Source organism: Gossypium raimondii, chromosome 6, assembly GCF_025698545.1.
Source record: "Gossypium raimondii isolate GPD5lz chromosome 6, ASM2569854v1, whole genome shotgun sequence".
Taxonomy (NCBI): domain Eukaryota; kingdom Viridiplantae; phylum Streptophyta; class Magnoliopsida; order Malvales; family Malvaceae; genus Gossypium; species Gossypium raimondii.
Window position 1 is genome coordinate 30,757,961 of NC_068570.1, and position 6,929 is coordinate 30,764,889.

A 6,929-nucleotide genomic window follows, 5' to 3' on the forward strand; every position below is an offset into this window, starting at 1 on the left:
CCCTTCAGCTTGAGCCAAGGATCGATCTACAAGTTGTAATGTCACTGCAATAGGTTTCATGTAACTAATTCCCAACTTTCTGAAAGTGGATAGTGGCATTAGGTTGATGCTAACTCTCAAGTCACATAATGCCTTGCCCAAATAATGGTTGTCAATTGAACATGAGATAGTAAAGCTCCCAGGGTCTTCCATTTTGGGGGGCAGCTTATTTGTCAAAATAGCACTACAGCCTTCTGTGAGTGCAATAGTTTTAATATCACTGAGCTTCTTCTTCTTGGACAAGAGCTTCTTCATAAATTTTCCATAATTTGAAATTTGCACAAGTGCGTCTACTAAAGGAATATTGACCTGAAGTTGCTTCATTGTGTTCAGGAACTGTTGGTATTTCTTATCCTGCTCATTCTCCCTAAATCTTTGTGGAAAAGGTAAAGGTGGAGATATATCTGATTATGCCAACACCTTTGATTACGTCGACAGTTTTGAGGGTCAGACATTAGGGATATGAGTGACAATTTGTGGAACTTTTTTGTCTGGTACATTGACAAGCTCTTTGGATTCAACCTTCTCACTAGGGATCACTTCACCAGTATCTTGAGGTGCTACAGTAGAGTTTGTAGTCGGCTCGTCAGTTTGTTTACCACTCATAAGAGTGATAGCCTTGCAGTGTTCTTTCCCCCTTGGACTGAGATTTTTCGTGTTCCTAAGTAGTGTGCCCGGTGGTCGAGTATTCAGATACGAAGCAAGTTGTCCTAATTGTGCCTTCAACGCCCGAATAAAAGATGAATTCCCTTGTACAATAGCTTTTGTGCGAGTAATATTCTCCCGCATTAAAGCCTCAAGAGCTGTTAATGGGTTAGAAGTAGAAGCTTGTGTGTACTGTTGTGGTCGATGTCCTTGAACATGCTGATTCGGCATTGAAGAGTGTTGTGGCTACATCCGATTCTGGTGTGGATGAATCTGGCTTTGTTGTGGATACATTTGAGTGTGCTGATTGTAGTTCTGTTGTTGTTGATTGTAATTCCCTTGTCTAGGATTATAATTGCCTTGAGTAGATATATTCCCATATCGGAGTGTCGTAGCATTTTGTCCAACAGTCTCAATTTCCCAAGATTCTTGACTGCGTGCAGAATTATTATAAGAGTTGCCATAAGAATTGTTGTGGATGTTACTGACATGAGAGGCAATCTCTACATGTTGTGGACAATCTTCATAGCTATGGTTGTCATTGCAAATCTCACAACAAAAGGTAGGAACATCAACTTGTTGAGCGACTTGTATAGGTGCAACGTCACTTGTCCCTTGCATATTTTTTACCATATTTACAAGAAAAGAAACTTGAGCACTAAGTGTAGATATCGCATCCAATTCAATGACTCTCGAAGTAACTTTTTCTTGTGAGGCTCTAGAGGTGGGATATTGATAATCATTCTGAGCAATTCTCTCAAGAATTTGTAAACGAAAAAATATATAGGATTTTTCCTAGGTAAGTTAACACTTTTTACTTAAATCCATTGTTGAAACTAAGTAATTATTTAATAAATTAATGAAATATGGGAAAATATGAAATTAAGACATAGAAATTATTAAAATGTGATTTTATGCTTTATTATATAGTTTTCATGCAATAAATGACTTATTTTATATTAATTTGAATATATTATATTTTTTAAGACATAAAGTGGGTCATGCATGATTAAATTAAATAATAAAATATAAAATTATATTTAATAATTCATTTTAAAATATTTCATTAATAATTTGGTTTTTAATTAATTAATTAAATTGGATAGATTTAATTCTTTGGTCCTCTAACTTGTTGATTTATTTTGGACAGATCTGATAGCTTTGCTGGATTATAAAACTGTCCAAATTGGAGACCAAGTCAACCCAAAATTTGGCTGCATATGGCTGTCCATACACCACTTTTTGGTTTAATTGCACAAGGCCCTTGAAGAGTTGAAGAAATTAGAGATTTACTTGAAGATTTACACTTGACCGAGTCTCAGTCCTGAGTTGTTGTGGCACTCAAATTGACTAAAAATCAAGGAAAAATCAGCTCAACTTTCTAAAATTATGGTCGGTCACCCATGGGAGATGCTTCAAAAGATGGAAACTCCTATTTTTAGCAAACTATCTCTCTCTCCTCACCTATAAATAAGACCCTCTCATCCCTCAAGCGTCAATCAAGCATCATTCTCTCTTTTTGTCTTAGCCTTTTCCATTCCCACGCCTAGCATCATCTCTTCATAAAGATTTTAACAATTAAGCCTCTTAAAGAACCCTTGGTCGGCCACCTTGGAGAACCATCAGCAAAGGAGCAAAGCAAAGCAACGAAGGAGTCTCGTCAGTTAGAGTCTTGGGGGCCACTTTGAATTGGGTTTAATCTTTCTTTTCTCTAAATTAATATAAAGATATTTGCTATGTGTTCTTTGTTCTTGTTGACAACAATGTTAGCTTAATTTTATTTAAGCTAGGATGATTGCTTTGATTTAATAATATTTATTTGATTCATTCTTATAATGTTTGTGCTTCAATCGATCATGTTTTCAATTAAAATCAAGTCTATATTTCATTCATATGTGATTGAAATACACCTGAATTAGCTGAGCGATCCTAACCAGATGACGGCTAATGGATGCATTATTGAAATGTGCATGCTTAATTTAGATCCTAACACGATTAAATTGTAGGTTGCATGACAACTCTAACCAAGCTTTGTTATCTGCATAGTTTTCGGATTTGTGTGATTAAATTATGGCCGACCACCCATGGAAGATGCTTCAAAAGATGGAAACTCCTATTTTTAGCAAATTATCTCTCTCTCCTCACCTATAAATAAGACCCTCTCATCCTTCAAGTGTCAATCAAGCATCATTCTCTCTTTTTCTCTTAGCCTTTTCTATTCCCACGCGTTTATCAATTAAGCCTCTTAAAGCACCCTTGGTCGGCCACCTTGGATAACCATCAGCAAAGGAGCAAAGCAAAGCAACGAAGGAGTCTCGTCAGTTAGAGTCTTGGGGGCCACTCTGAATTGGGTTTAATCTTTCTTTTCTTTAATTTAATATAAAGATATTTGCTTTGTGTTCTTTTTTATTGTTTACAACAATGTTAGCTTAATTTTATTTAAGCTAGGATGATTGCTTTGATTAAATAATATTTATTTGATTCATGCTTATAATGTTTGTGCCTCAATCGATCATGTTTTCAATTAAAATCAAGTCTGTATTTCATTCATACGTGAATAAAGTACACCTAAATTAGTTGAGCGATCCTAACCAGACGACAGCTAATGGACGCATAATTGAAATGTGCATGCTTAATTTAGATCCTAACACGATTAAATTGTAGGTTGCATAACAACTCCAACCAAGCTTTGTTATCTGCATAGTTTTTACATTTGTGTGATTAAATTATGGTCGGCCACCCATGGAAGATGCTTCAAAAGATGGAAACTCCTATTTTTAGCAAACTATCTCTCTCTCCTCACCTATAAATAAGACCCTCTCATCCCTCAAGCATCAATCAAACATCATTCCCTCTTTTTCTCTTAGCCTTTTCCATTCCCACGCCTAGTATCATTTTTTCATAGAGATTTTAGCAATTAAGCCTCTTAAAGAACCCTTGGTCGGCCACCTTGGAGAACCATCAGCAAAGGAGCAAAGCAAAGCAACGAAGGAGTCTCGGCAGTTAGAGTCTTGAGAGCCACTCTGAATTTGGTTTAATCTTTCTTTTCTTTAAATTAATATAAAGATGTTTTCTTTGTGTTCTTTGTTCTTGTTTACAACAATTTTAGCTTAATTTTATTTAAGCCAGGATGATTGCTTTGATTAAATAATATTTATTTGATTCATGCTTATAATGTTTTTGCCTCAATCGATCATGTTTTTAATTAAAATCAAGTCTGTATTTCATTCATACGTGATTGAAATACACCTGAATTAGCTGAGCGATACTAAGCAGACGATGGCTAATGGACGCATAATTGAATTGTGCATGCTTAATTTAGATCCTAACATGATTAAATTGTAGGTTGCATAACAACTCTAACCAAGCTTTGTTATCTGCATAGTTTTTGGATTTGTGTGATTAAATTACGGCCGACCACCCATGGAAGATGCTTCAAAAGATGGAAACTCCTATTTTTAGCAAAATATATCTCTCTCCTCACCTATAAATAAGACCCTCTCATCCCTCAAGCATCAATATCATTCTCTCTTTTTCTCTTAGCCTTTTCCATTCCCACACGTTTAGCAATTAAGCCTCTTAAAGAACCCTTGGTCGGCCACCTTGGAGAACCATCAGCAAAGGAGCAAAGCAAAGGAACGAAGGAGTCCCGTCAGTTAGAGTCTTGGGAGCCACTCTGAATTGGGTTTAATATTTATTTTCTTTAAATTAATATAAAGATGTTTGCTATGTGTTCTTTGCTCTTGTTTATAACAATGTTAGCTTAATTTTTTTTAAGCTAGGATGATTGCTTTGATTAAATAATATTTATTTGATTCATGCTTATAATGTTTATGCCTCAATCGATCATGTTTTCAATTAAAATCAAGTCTGTATTTCTTCATACGTGATTGAAATACACTTGAATTAGCTGAGCGATCCTAACCAGCCGACGACTAATGGACGCATAATTGAAATGTGCATGCTCAATTTAGATCCTAACACGATTAAATTGTAGGTTGCATAACAACTCTAACCAAGGTTTGTTATCTGCATAGTTTTTAGATTTGTGTGATTAAATTGTTTCAAACCTAACACGTCTCTGTTACCTCACACGAATGCTAAGAAACCCTTAGTAAATAAGGATCAGCAAAATGCGTATTTACTAAGTAAAAGATTCCGAAAGAACCTAATGTGATTTCCAAACACATGAAAGATCGAGTTGCCATGGAATGTTTTTCGAATCTTATTGAGCATGTTGATAATAAATTGAGTTTAATTAAAGTAATTGTCCTAGTTTATTTAAGTTATAATTGTTGCAAATTGTGTTTAATTTTACTAAAATCTATTTCAATCATATAGTTCGCATACTTAGGATAATTGGCATTAGGGATCATTGCATTTAGTTTAATATATTTTAATCACCACTTCTCAGCTATTTTGTGTTTTTATTTACCAATTTGTGAATATAATTATAAAAATTAAATGACTTAGCACAAATACTATCCCTGTGGAGACGATAACTTGATACTAACTTATTACTTGATAACAACTGTGTACACTTGCACAAACCTAAGCATTACAAGTTTTTGGCGCCATTGCCGGGGATTGTCAACTGTTGCCATAGTCATTTTTTTGTGAAATTATTTATTTTCAATTTGATTTATTTCTAAAATTACTAACTTATTCTTTTTAATTTTTGTGATTCTCTTTTTAGGTGTTTATGAGCAAAGATCGAATTATCGATTTACTCCCTGTAGACCCTGAAATTGAGTAAAATTTTTGACAAAGAAGACGTGAATGAACAGCTTAAAAACAAGTCGAGATGGACCTTGGAAATTAGAATTAAGACCAAGGTAATGAAGCCGATCATGTACGAAATCCTATCCTCATTGCCGATGATAGGGATCGATGCATTAGATAATCTACTGTGCCACTTTTCAATGAGTTAAACTCAAGAATTAGAAGGCCATATATTGAGGCAAACCAGTTTGAATTGAAACCAATGATGCTTCAAATGCTACAAACAGTGTGCCCATTTAGTGGTATGCCCACAGAAGATCCACATCTCCACCTTTGATTGTTTATGGAGGTGAGTGATTCATTCAAGATAGCCGGTGTGACTGAAGGCGCAATGAGGTTGAAGTTGTTTTCATACTCATTGCGAGATCGAGCACGAGCAAGTTCCATATCTACATGGCAAGAATTAGCAGAGAGATTTTTGGCTAAGTATTTCCCACCTAGCAAAAACACTAAATTGAGGAACGAGATCACAACTTTCCAATAATTGGATGATGAGTCTTTGTATGAGGCTTGGGAGTGATTCAAGGAGTTACTTCGTAAGTGTCCTCATCATGGGATTCCTCATTGTATCTAGTTAGAGACATTCTATAATGGTCTCAATGCACATACAAGATTGATGGTAGATGCTTCCATGAATGGTGTAATTTTGTCTAAGTCTTATAATGAGGCTTATGAGATCATCGAGAGGATCATGAGTAATAACTATCAATGGCCAACAAATCAAACAGCTTCAGAAAGACGCGTAGTCGGAGTTTAGGAAGTTGACTCCCTCACTTCGTTATCAGTTCAGGTATCGTCTATTTGCTCTATGTTAAAACAGTTAACCGCTAATAATACTAATAATTTTGCAGCTCAACCACCAAGTCTGTTTGAAATAGTTTCCTGTGTGTACTATGGGGAAGGTCATTCTTTGGAGAATTGCCCATCAAATCCTGAGTCAGTGTACTATGTGGGGAACAAATATCAAAATTAAAGTGGACAACGACCCCAGTCCAACTTCTACAATTTTTCATGGCGTAATCATCCTAACTTTTCTTGGAGCAACCAAGGAAATGGACCGAACAACAACTTATTATAGCAAAGACCCAACCAATATCAAGGGTTTAATCAGTAAGCTCCAAAACCACTTCAAGCTGAGGCATCAAACAGTTTGGAGAACTTGTTGAAAACGTACATGGCAAAGAATGACACTTTGATCTAAAGCCAAGTAGGAACACTGAAAAATTTGGAAAACCAAAGGGGTCAATTAGGTACGGAGCTACGTAATAGATCGCAAGGAGCCTTCCCGAGTGATACTGAGGGAGTATGAGACTATTGCCTTGACAAAGGAGTACAGTCCTTTCCTGCAGAATAGATTGCCATCGAAATTGAAAGACCTAGGAAGCTTTACTATACCCTGTAACATTGGTGAATCTTACTGCGGTAAAGCTTTGTGTGACTTAGGAGTGAGTATCAACTTGATG

The 6,929-nt window shown here is 35.7% G+C and overlaps 1 non-coding gene across 1 annotated transcript; it reads right to left on the reverse strand.

Annotated features, from left to right (window-relative positions):
• Window positions 1–5,917: 5,917 nt before the first annotated feature.
• On the reverse strand, window positions 5,918–6,024 carry LOC128041986 (small nucleolar RNA R71). Its single transcript, XR_008197194.1, has one exon. It is a non-coding gene; the product is annotated as a small nucleolar RNA R71 (small nucleolar RNA).
• Window positions 6,025–6,929: the final 905 nt, after the last annotated feature.